The sequence below is a fragment of the Ornithodoros turicata genome, unplaced genomic scaffold, assembly GCF_037126465.1.
Source record: "Ornithodoros turicata isolate Travis unplaced genomic scaffold, ASM3712646v1 Chromosome37, whole genome shotgun sequence".
Classification (NCBI taxonomy): domain Eukaryota; kingdom Metazoa; phylum Arthropoda; class Arachnida; order Ixodida; family Argasidae; genus Ornithodoros; species Ornithodoros turicata.
Window position 1 is genome coordinate 96,962 of NW_026999367.1, and position 13,192 is coordinate 110,153.

The 13,192-nt window shown below is 44.1% G+C and overlaps 1 non-coding gene across 1 annotated transcript; it reads left to right on the top strand.

Annotated features, from left to right (window-relative positions):
- Nucleotides 1-6,465: 6,465 nt before the first annotated feature.
- Nucleotides 6,466-6,568, top strand: LOC135374003 (U6 spliceosomal RNA). The gene has a single exon (XR_010416710.1). It is a non-coding gene; the product is annotated as a U6 spliceosomal RNA (small nuclear RNA).
- The last annotated feature ends 6,624 nt before the right edge of the window (nt 6,569-13,192 follow it).

Sequence of the window (13,192 nt, forward strand, 5' to 3'; positions counted from 1 at the left end):
CAACAAAAGGCGCCGACGCACGACGCACCTGCAGATATCTTTGGTACGCCGTGAAGGTCGCACATCCGCTGTGCGCTCCGTCCGATCATGACGTCGACGAAAGACAACAAAAAAAGACGGCCGCCGCTCTGTGTGACGAGTGATGTGATGATATTTGAACCCCCTTCCATTCAATATGGCATGGAAGATACTTCGTGCCAACTCTTTTTATTTGGTCAACGGGGTAAATAATACAGTGTAATACAGGGTAATCTTTTATTCAAAATTTTCAACGGGAACACTTGGATCTCTACGGAAGCTTCGTGTCTTTGACCGCGCGCATTGTTCGCGACGACTGGGGAGAAATGGACGAGAAAGATGTCATTTTGCCAAACCAGCTGTTGGGTGGCATGTTTAAGACAGTCATAGTTTATGCGAACAACAAGCTCCTCAGTTCCAACGAGTTGTACGCCTACAGGAGTATTTTGGACGTCGTGCTTCATTCCACGCCCCTGACTCAAGAAACAGTACATGCGGCTGGACTCTTTGTCCGGGACAACGAACATTTCAAGAACGATTACGACGTCTCGGCTCGCGGTCCGAAACAACGTTACGAAGCGGCGAAGGGTGGAAAATACTTTAACCTGGTTGGTGAGATCAATACCGACCTGTTTCAACAGCCGTGCCTGATGGTCCTGCGATCGAAATTTGCGTCGTTTTCCTGTTAAACAACAACGAATTTAAACTCATATCGACTCCCAACGACAAGAAAACGTACAATTACGAGGTGGACATTAAAGAAATGACGTTACACTTGAAAAAGGTGACTCTGACACCTTCCCTGTTTTTGGAATACGAGCAGCGGCTTCAGACCACACCAGCCATCTACGTGTTACGCGGATTGAAGACGCAGAGCTTGGACGTTCACTTTGAAAACGTTTACCCCGAAAGGGTGCCTTCCCAATTACGTGTCATCCTGCTCGCCACATCCGACGTTCTCGGCGACATCCAGTCGATCCCCTACACATTCCGACATTAAGATATGTCGCATTCGATGCTCTCCGTGGACGGTCAGCAAGTGCGAGCCGAGTACGACTTTAAGAACGACCTCGTCAAAATTCCCTACTTTAGCTTCTTGCAAGAACTGGGTGAAAAAAATTTCAAGTACAGCTACGACAGATTAAAAAAAAACGGGTTCCTTCTCTACTTCAACTTGGACATGGACAAGTGTTCTTCTCCTTCGCATTTGAACGAGTGGCAAAAAGGAAACGTTCGCCCGCAATTACGCTGCGCTAAAGCCCTTCCACATGCGGTCACCGTCCTCTTTGATTTCCGAGTGTCTACGACGGGTCTGCCGTGTTATTCGACAGCTAGAGACTTCCCCCCATCAAAGCAAACCTTCGAAGGACTTTATTAGTGGACGAGTATAACGACCACTGTATGCAATCGCCTTTTTCACCTTACTGCGGACTTTTTTGTATCTACGTAGCCACAAGCATGTCGAAACGCTACAGCTTGAAAAATTGTGTATCCATGTTTTCCTGTACCCTCGACGAGAATAACGAAACAATAAAATGTCTCCTCGTGAGCGAACTCGTTTTATAAAGTAAAATAGTCTATTTATTCTTTCACGACATACACAAGACGCTTGCGAGACGATCTTCCAACGTGCTGACCCGACGCTCGTGGCCGGTCACCGTGATGTCGAGGGATGTGTGGAGAAGCCAGTAGCGACGGACGATAGGTTGGTTGAAACCCACGTTGATGAGACACGGGTCGACTGTATCTCCTCGTCTATACTTTTCCAACAGCTCGAGCTTGTAATCTACGAAACGCTTCATTTTCTTTGCAGTCTTCCCACTGACAGTGAACAGACGTAAGGGTATCGTCTTGAGAATCGAGCGAAAGTCACCCTCGCAGGCATCGCCTTGAATATAACCGCGTAATCGCAGCAAGCCCCGATACAATCGCGTTTGCACAAAGGTTGCAAACCTCTGCTCGGTCGTCATGACTCAGACGGAATGAGAGTATATACACAACATTTTTTATTTATCGTGAGAGGTTATACATGAATTAGGCTCCAGCTTTGGTTTCGTAGCCGGGAAGACAGCCCAAATACGGACGAAGACTCTATTAAAAATAACGAGAAGACGTACCTTTGGACCACAATCCACCGCAGTTGGTGCAGAAGGAGCGGGTGCTGCCAATGTCCCGAAATATGTGAGGCGGGAAAAAACCGACTTCACACGCAGCAAAACTGTTGTAAACTGGAACCGAAACTCTTCAAACATTTCGACGATGATGACAACATGGGTATTACTTACGAGGATCTACCAAGGTGAGCATGATGGCACGAGAATGACGATCAAACGTTCGCTTCGACATTTATAGTAAAGCTTTTCCTCCCACTCTCTGTGACGTCAACGTATTTGGACATGTTAAGAAGTGTTTGAACATGTTTGGAAGTGTTCAGACACGGGCGAATCGTCGAAGTCGTCCGTGGTCACACTAGTTCCTCTCTCTCACTGTCTATGACGTCCTTAAACGTGTTTGAACATGTTTTGATGTGTTTGAACATGTTTGAACGTGTGTAGCCATGAACCCCGCAATATGAAAACGTCATACAGTAGAGTATAGTGGTTAGTGTATCGCCTCCAGTGTAGGAGGTTCGAATCTCACTCTGGGTCTTCTCGTCTGGGACGGTTACACAGCATGTGCCAGCGGTTCCTCTCTCTCTCTCTCTCTCTCTTTAGTCCTTGAACGTGTCTGGTCTCGAACACCCCTGTGTCTCCCCCTCCTTGTCGCACGATAATGGAGGAACAAAGGCGGCGTCTTGTCACAGAGGCAAATTGGCAGATTTACGTAATCGATGTACATGACGTAAATGGGGTTAGTGCGAGCGTGAGAACCCTGTACTATAAGATGGTCATCCTCCTGTACCCCCTCATCCACTATCTCCGGATCAAGACCGTCGAGACAATGCCGCACACGTTCCAGACAATTTTGGACCTTCTGGTCCACATTCGGCCACCATTTGGTAAGTGTTTCTCTATCTCTTCTTGTTTAGAAATAGTTCCTTTCTAATACCTAACGTTCCTCTGTAGGTTTCACTGTAACACACACTGTACAGCTATTCTTCCAGGTGATCATCAATGTGAGGGGAGATGCACCCCGCTTGGATATGGAGTAATTTTTGCAAATGTTCGCCATCGTAGGCGAAGAGGACATAGAGACAGCTACGACAGAAGTGATCATGGCGTGCTACACCACGGAGTGGCGAGAAATCCCTGTGCAGCGGGGACTAGAGGGAGAGCTCTTTTTCAGAGTGCCCCAAAGCTTAGAGGGGTAGACTTTACCGCTAGAAGGCAACGCAGCAGCTTCGGAGCAGCGGCGCACCTTCTCTACTCCCTGGTGCACCAGTGGAACAGAGCGAGTGCAGCGGGTTAGAGAGAACTCGCTGAACGCTGGATGGCTAGTCAAATGCCGTGAGTGTTATGGATGTTATAGAAGTCTTATGGAAGACCACGAATGTCCCATGTTAACGCGACAGGCAATAAATGCGTATCGTCTTTTGCACCACGTGACTCTCTCTCTCTCTTTCTCTCTCTGCCCCAATACAATAGAAGTATAGGAAATCACAGATCCTGCATATGAAAGCGAGCGTGGGATAATCTGCAGTTAAAGATGCTGTCGACAATGCCACCGAAATGTCGCCTCTGCTTGCATAGGAGGTAAGTGCATTTTTATGTTTAGATCGTTGTTTGAGTAATGCCTCTTTTCCTCTATTTCGTAGGTGCACTCGGGAGAATTATTTAAAATTGTGGGGAGGAACTTCATGCCTAACATGAGGTTCGATTAGGCTTCGCGAACTTCAAAATTCGGGGGAGCATCACCTGCTCTATTCAAAATTGGGGGGAACGCGAATGTATGTTCAACATAAATTCTGATTAGGCTTAATGGGCAATTGTGGTGCATCCCCCACACCAGTCAAAATTGGGAAGGCGTAAGAGAGTTTATGGCAAATATGAATTCTGATTAGGCTTAATGGGGAAGATTTGGGGGGTACATTTTATTCTGGCTTTATTCAAAATTGAACTCGTTCTTTCATTTTTCGTTAGATTATTCCAAAACGGGGGGTGGGAAGAATTCATGCATAACACGAATTTCATTAGAGTGCATGTTGATTGTGCAAAATCAACCAGTTCTTAAAGGGAGAATTATTTCAAATTGGGGTTAAATTAAATAATGGTTGACATCGTCGACGTTATATGCGATATCACAACGGCATCAAGTAAAACATGGCACGGGGTCCAAAGTACAGACGCCACCAGCGCAATGTGAGGAGGAGGCGCTCTGGTTCTATGACGATGGATCGAAAGCCCATGAGGGGCATCCATCCACCACGTGAGCCGTTTCGTGAAGCAAAATGTAAGTAGTCCAGCTCTGTCGTGTGAGTGTATTCTTTGTATGCCATTGTTTTTCAGGAAGCGACAGCCGCTGTCGTCGCATATCATGAAACACAGGAACAGCCGTCCAGCAACCTCCCCGATAGCCCAACTACCAGCCTGTATAGCAGTACGACCCCTCCTTGTACAGCATCGGGCAAGAGAGACCATAAGCATTCTTGTGAATTCAGTGACCGTGGAACAAGAGCAGGCACTTATCGATCAACTCATTTGTATGTATCCAATAAAGATGTTTCAGTGAAAGAAAACACAGAGCCTCGTCAAAGCTATTTGGACTGTTTAATGAGTTACATTTCGATAACCAAACGGTACTTCAATAAATCAATGACAAAGTTCGCGATGTAGACCGCTTGCAAATGTCGCTGCTTCAGCAGGGTGTACTTAATATGAGCGATGATACGAGCGAGAAGGTCCACGATGTCTGCAGCGATGTAGTTGAATTCTACGTTGGCAAAGCTCACAAATTCGCTCATCAGGCCCAGGGGTAGCATATGGGACTGAATATGGGACTATGGGACTGAGCACTCCTCAATGCCACAGTGCAAGCCAGTGAATTATAATGCAGGGGAAAAAGCCATTAAAGAAACAAATAAATGATGCTAGACGTGTTTGAAATTCAAATTTACAGATTATTTTTTCCCCTCTTTATAATTCACTGGCTTCCACTGTGGCATTGAGGAGTGCTCAGTCACCCTCCCAGGTGCGTCGTTCGGGATTGGCAAACCAGGGGTCACTCAGCGGGCGATATACACCTGGGAGGGTGACTGAGCACTCCTCAATGCCACAGTGCAAGCCAGTGAATTATAAAGAGGGAAAAAAGCCATTAAAGAAATAAGTAAATGACGCTAGACGTCTTTCAAATTTCAAACACGTCTAGCGTCATTTACTTATTTCTTTAATGGCTTTTTCCCCCTCTTTATATATATATATATATATATATATATATAGAACAAATAGGTTAATATATCAGACGGCTACGAAGTTGAATAAAAGTGAAATAATAAGACTTGGACTACAGATTACAGGAACGTAAACAAAAACTAATTTATTTAGTGCGCAATTTAACACATAGATTAAAAAAAGAATGGTCGACGTTTCGACAGTGGCACTGTCTTCGTCAGGACAAAAAAGTCCTGACGGCCCTTTTTTGACCGTTTTTGTCCTGACCTTTTTTGTCCTGACGAAGACAGTGCCACTGTCGAAACGTCGACCATTCTTTTTTTAATCTATGTGTTAAATTGCGCACTAAATAAATTAGTTTTTGTTAACGTTCCTGTAATCTGTAGTCCAAGTCTTATTATTTCACTTATATATATATATATATATATATATACATACATACATACATACATACATACATATATATATATATATATGACAAATAGTATAACGCACAACAAACCCACTGTATACTGCTGACAGAAACTATATGTGACACTGAGCTGCTATCAACAGCTGATAAATGATAATCCTTTCAATCTCGTTCACCTCCGAAGTCACAATATGTTGCATGTACGAATGTCCAACGTATAATACTATACGAAGTGAATGTCGACTGCACGAGACAGCGCAAGGCATCTTCTCCGCATTACGAAGCTGCCTTGGGAGAAAGTCCGCTTTACGGCACTCTAGTGTTAATTAGAGCCTGGAAATCAGGGTAGGGTTGAGCATTGGGCTAGTTGGTATTGAGACATCCGAACTGAGAGCGCAAGAAACACGGACAAAAAACAGACAGGACGGATGCAACGTCCTGCCTGTTTCTCCGTTCTTTGTCCGTGTTTCTTGCGCTCTCAGTTCGGGAAACCAGCTTTTCTTACACTGAATCTGAAAATAAATAATAATGTGCAATGCTTGAATAAAAAACACGAAGACTACATCGAAGTAACTCCAAACTGTGGATAACTTGCTAGTTTATTTTCAAATTGAAGCAGATACTTATCAATCTAATCTTACGACACCGCCGCGAAGGAATCACGAGCCCCATCCCAGTATAAATACCTGTTCTGGGAGCATTCGTTATGTACTTCCAAAGTACATACACTAAAATTGGAACAATACAGAGAAGATTAGCATGGCCCCTGCGCAAGTATGACACGCAAAATCGTAAAGCGTTTCACATTTTTTTTCTAAATGCTATAAATGTAACAATTGCCGCAGATACAATAAGGGCACGTCTACGGTTCCCCAGCTTTGGGTTTTTATTTTAGGGCGGATATGTTTTTTGGTTTTTATTTATTTTCGTGAAATCGGCGTTTTCCGTCACTTTTCTGGCATTTACGTACAGCTCGAAGCGGAGTTAACTGGAACGCCGCTTCGACCAGCGGAGCAAGGGGGGAGCCACCCTGGCGGCGTCTAGTAGAAATAAAGGGTGAGGAGGTTTTGACATTTCCACTCTCGTCGGAGGGGTGTTCGCTGTGGCGTGCCGAAGAGTGCGCAACCAGGTTGGCGTTATCAACGCTGGGCTCGTTTGTTTTGGGCGACCCTGTCTGAGGGATTGCGAAGAATCGATGATATCCCGATGGCGCGCGGCGGGTTAGCACGTGCGAACAAGTCGTCTCTCACCTCTCCTAAACTTCAAAAATTAAAATTAAGGTGAAGTGATCCAGATGAGGAAAATTTTCAGAAAAAAGATTGATGTGTGACAAAAAAAAATCAAAGTGCGATTTACCAAAGGTGGGGGAAGCAAATTTGGGGAACCTGCATGCAGTCGATGTAGGGACGAACCTCTGCTGACGGAAATTGAAGTGAGGACAGAGGTCATGGTGAATTTGTTTAGCTCTGATCATCACTCACTACACTAAAATAGAAAACCTTCACGGTGACTCCCTGCACTGTGTGCCAGCATGCACACAAATATTTGTGTGTATTAATTGGGTGTTCTTCCGAGAAGCTCTGGAGAAACGCGAGATGCTACACCATGAAAGCATTGTTTTATTATTATTTAAAAACTCATTACGATAGTTTCGCGATTACCATCGTTAATCGTTAAGGAGAGGAGTTTTATTCATTTCATTCGATTACACAATGAGCGTTTCGGATGACGCGTGCCCATGCGCCAACCTGTTTCAAGGCGAGTGCCATGACATCGATTCTCCGCATTATCTCAGACACAATCGCCCGCCCAAAACACAAACAGGCGCAGCGTTGATAACGCCAGCTTGATTGGGCACTATTTGGCACACCACAGCGAACACCCCTCCGACTGGAATGGAACTGTCGAAATGCCCTCTCCCTTTATTTCTGCTAAAGGCCGCCAGGGTGGCTTCCCTCTTGCTCCGCCGGTCGAAGCGGCGTTCCAGTTAACTCTGCTTCGAGCTGTACCACTGATCTCTATTTAGAAGGCTGGATAGCGGATGCGTGAGGGTATCGCGGGAAAGGGTACGCCAACCGGCCGTCATATTGCGGTGCTCAAAAGAGCGATTACAGCCCATAGGAATGCATGTAAGCTGCGACATGTTTTGCTGTTTGTGAGCGCTTCCCTTGCTGCTTCGCTAAAATTGTGCCACGGATCGCTGCAGAAATCCCTCGTGATTGGGTTCCTTACGGTTTTTTTTTTTGTGTGTGAAATTCTGTCACGTACATGTCATTTTTCCTGTCTATTTTGTACTTTGAACTTGTATTATGTGATTTGCTGGTTTTGTGTGGTGTTGTATTTGTTGTGTTACGTTTCCTTTGTGGTCTGTCATCGTGTGCGCGTGTTACTTCTCGTGTTTCTCCCATTTGCTTTCTGCTTGAGGATCCAGAATGCAAGGGAGCAGTACTCTCAGAATTGAGTCGTGGCATTCAGCAATGTTTGGCACGTTTGTTTATGAAACTACCTTAATATGCCTATAAATACTTGGCCATAAACATTATGCTTTGCACAGGAAGTTCAGATATGACTTGGTGTGACAGTAAAGCACTTCCAAAGGACTAGGATGAGATTAAGTATGTGATGCAAAGGCTATCTGACGGTAAAAGCATATCGACTAGAAAAATGCGCACTAGGAAGGTAAACGACAGCAAATACAATTCAAAATGACTAGAGGTCTTGTGGTGAAAGCTCCAACACCTAAACAATTCCAGTTGCAAAGGCAAGTTTGAAGCAGTCAAGCAGTTAAGTGGTGGGCAGAGTGTATTACTGGTTGTTGAATATGATCAACCTTGACAATTTCGTTCGCAAATGAGGCCTGGCTGTCACCTTCTCTGTATATTCCTTGTCAAGGTGGTACTTCTGGTGGCTGGGAAACTTGTTTGATCAGACGGATCACATTGTTTTCATTTGGGCTGCATTCGAACATATGTTGTCGCAAACTTAAGCAGGGAGAATAAAGAGTAAACATTCGAGGTTGAAAAATTATTTATTGTCTCTAAGTAAAGTAAACATGCTGGAACGCACGAAAGAGACATGTGGCTGCTGTGTTTGTATGTCCCACTAATACAAGTTTGTACGTTAGGCAAAACTTTCATGCAATACGTTTTTCTTTATGTGCTTTTGCCCATCTTAGTGTTGTCTTATCCAATATCGAGTGGCTTTTAGCTGCATATGAATGCGTAATTCAGGAGTGTTTTCATATACTATTTGACTAGTTGCAGCTTTAAGGTGCCCTTCATGCAGTACTGATTCCAATCATCAACCATCGCTTGAAACTCTTAACTAGGGAACATCATTCATAGAGGCAAGATTTTCATACAAATGCCCACTTTCAACCAGAGTTCGAGGCAACTCACTACTGTAACTAAGATCCATTTTTTGGTAACTTATAACTTAACTCGCTACTTTTGCGCAGTAGTAACTTTCAGAGGAACTCGTTTCTTTTTCAGGTAGTTTTGCCAATGTCACTTAAGCTACGCTCCAAGTTACTACTGGAGGAGTTTGAAAACTTGCTCCAGGTCTTCATCCCGAACAGAGAAGTCTGCGCCCGATCTGCCAGGCTGCACTGCGCTGTCGGTGTATATTTCGCGATTTTCCGGTGGGCTGATGATGCTTCACTGAAACTGAATGGGCCACGACTATAGAGTCGTGGTTCTCTTGTAGAACACCACGTATGATAGACGCTGTGATAGACGCTGTGATAGACGCTTCCCGCGTATCCATATCGGTGGCGCATCACTAGAGATGCGAAGCCCCGAAAAAAAAACAACGGGAATTTTGAAAAAGAAACAGCTTTTTTCATTTTTTTTTCTTCGTCTCCGGAAAAATAGCCCAAAATTTCCGGGCGACAAAATTCTAAAATGTTAATTTTCGGGCCTTTTGTGCGTTCCAACCCGCCAACAGCGCCTTAGGTGCCTCTAATCCATAAACAACCACCAACCCAGTGCTCCGTCTTGTCGCTCCAAGCGATCGCCATCGCAATCACATAATGTCGGAGTTCTGGTCGTAGTGGTCGGGTTGTTCTAATTACCTATCGCTTAGTAGACAGCAGTCTCACGCTCCGCATTTATGCCTAGAGAGGATGAACACTACTAATGCTACTAGCTCATTGTATGCTGTGGTTTGGCCGGCAATGTTTCGACTCAGCAGTAACCGCATTTGTTTCCATTTTTTCCAATTTTTCGTTAAAAACAAACTCCGAAAGAAACCGGTTTTTGTCGAGCAATTCAAAATTTCCGGAAATTTTGCATCTCTATACGCATCACACGGCACAGACGCTGGGCAAGGAATGCTCCATTTCAATAAGCAGACGCTGGGAAGTTGTCGTCATTGCGACGAATAGATTGGAATGGATACCATGAAAGTCAGCGTGCAAATATGCTTACCATCTCGCCGAATGTGAACTACCTGCTCTGGCGCATCTGCAAGGACGGAGTACGTCTCTGCTGTCCTGAGACCTCTCAAACAGAGGCGGAGGCTATGGGCGTGGACGCTGCGTAGTATCCGTTATTGGGTTCGATGGCTTCCGTTTCATGTTATTGGGTCGCCTTATTGAGCCGTATCGCAACGTCCAAAGCGGCAGATCCTGATGGACACTATGGACTTCAGATCACGACGGGCTCCTGGATGCACCAGCAATAAGCTTGAGTGCACTGTCTTAACAGTTTACCTTGGTAGTAAGCATCTCCACATGGTGAAGAGTAAAGATAAACTCAATAGAATATGAATGTGAACTGACTTTTAGCTTTTGAGCTTTAACAGCGCTGATCGTGAAAACTGTTCAGGAATTTCGGTTTCAATTTTGCGGAATTGCCTCGACATAGCCTATAAATTTTGTTTCGCCGGAGGTGTATTTTCTCTCAGTGGGCATTTGCAGTTGTAATTCATAGCATCGCAAAACTTCGAGGTTGAGGGAACACTAAGAAGAATGACACGACCCGAAGGCCCGTCGCGTTTAAGTAACTTTAGTTAACTTTAGTTTAAGTTTAGTAACTCCAAAGTAACTTTAACAGCCCCTTCAGCTACACAGACAGAAAAGTAAAAGGTTAATTGCATGAGACCAGAAAGTGAAATGTTAATTACAACAGGTAGGAAGACGAAAGGTTAATTACACGAGACGGGAAACTGAAATGTTACCTGAAATGTTAATTTCCGCAGGTAGGAAGCTGAAAGGTTAATTACACGAGACGAGAAACCTAAATGTTGATTACAACAGGTTGGACACTGATAGGTTAATTACAACAGATAGGAAACTGAAATGTTAATTACAACATACAGGAGCCTGAAAGGTTAATAACAACATACGGGAACCTTGAAGGCTAGTTACAACATAGAAGGACCTGAAAGGTTAATTACAACAGGCAGGAAACTGAAAGGTTAAACTCTCGAGCGCCGAGTGAAGCCATATGGCATCACGATACCCACCCTCGGGAACACCAGCGGTTTCGGTTTCGAAATCTCGTTTCAGGGCCAATCAAAGTGTTGTCAACATCACTTTGCACGTGCCTGTCGAAGGGGTGACACAAACCCGACATCGTTGTAACTACCCTCAAGCGGGTTCTTTTGGCAAATGTGCCATCTTGTCCTTGTCTTACGTCATAGAAACCGTCGTTTCAAATATCTATAAAACAATGGTGTGCTTTCACGGCTAAAGAGACTGAAGGACATTTCCTGGTGTCTTCTGCCTTAAAAACGGAAAAGGCAACACTGCAAATAGTGTGTTCGCCTGAGGTTCCCGTTTTGCAAAATCGAATGCTCTCTACTTCTTAGTATCAATTTCTAATTTTTTTCTGACATTGTATGGCGATAAAAAGATGTACAAAAATTCTGATCTGACCTAATCTGTCCGCCCATGATTCCCTTTTAATCTTTACCTTATCTGTGACCGTCACGTTTTTTTTGCGTGCGTATATGTACCCTTATTTTTGCGTTTTACACTTTTTCTTAATGTTTCCTCGTAGCCCCACGGGGGAAGCTCGGTTGGCACCAGTATGAAATTTGAATACCTTAATGGGGCTGTGAGCTCGTATATTTTGTCTAACGACGTTATATACTTCACTTAGGAGAAGCGAACGCTGGGCAATTTGATATTTTTCTTTTCTTTGTGCTTACACTTGTCTCGGCGACAGCATGCTTAAATGCTAGAATAGAAAGCTTCGTTGATTTTTTACATTTTTCCATGTATGTAGGGCATCCTTGCTGAAAACGTTCATCAGACAACGTTGAAGCGACTGATTCAGTATAAACTGTCGCACGAGGAAGCAGAAAAAAAAAGAAATATGCTAGAAAATTACCAAGTGACGATGGTCGATAAATTGAGGTGAGGCTGCAACAACTAGATGAATAATCATGGGATGAGGGGATTCAATTGCTGCAAACGAAGACACTGTCTGTGCAAACTCGTTTAACAGCTAGAGAGGAAGTTGTATGAAGAAGGTAGCCGAACCAATGAAAACGTCCCTCTGCATCAAATTTTCTTATCGACGCTAAAACCTCATAAAATGTATGATAACAAATATGCTACAAACATTCATTGTACATGCAGCAACAATGACAACACTATTAGAAGACAATCACTGAGAAATCACACAATTTGATGCAAATCTAATATACAGGCATATGCGAAATCACAAAAGTCACTTATCAGTAGCACTTTGCCATTTATTTTGTCGGATGATGGCGGATTATGAAGGCAGTTCAGATAAGTATAGATACATATCGAGTCACTACTACACCTCTTGGTTCAGATTTGGGACTCAATTGAGGATCAATCGTCCTACACAGATCGCATACCTGCATCCTAATAGGGCTGGTGCACGGGCTCAAGAACAAAATGCATAACAGTGCACCTCACTAACCAAATGCGAAGACGTTCAAATTTTTATACGCTCGCAGGAGTCGAAAGGCAGGAAGAACCCTCTAATTTACGAGGCTGTGTCTTCAATCATAGACGCCAACCAGCTACAACGGACGTTACCAGGTTCAAAGCTCATTCTGAATTGATGCCGATGGCACTCGGTCGCATATGACGATGAGAGTATTATGGATATTGTTTCGGATTGAGCGTACTCTACCTCCCTCTCACATTGGGGGTGAAGGAAAGATGTGTCTCCCAAAATGCGCAATGAAAAAAATAAAGATCAAATGGTGTTCCTTCACGCATTTTTGTGGACCATCTATGGAACGAATTTTCACAATGTCCACTGTGTAAATAAAGCCTGACTGCTTTCCTGCTTTTAGCAGACTCAAGGACTCAATAAAAAAGCATAGAAACCTTCGGATTTCAATTTATAGAAAACATGCTAATGAATCGCGAAATCTAGGGATACCGCAACACCGTGTTCACCTTCACCGTGTCCACCTTCAGCAGCTGCAGCAAGAGCGAAAAATCCTT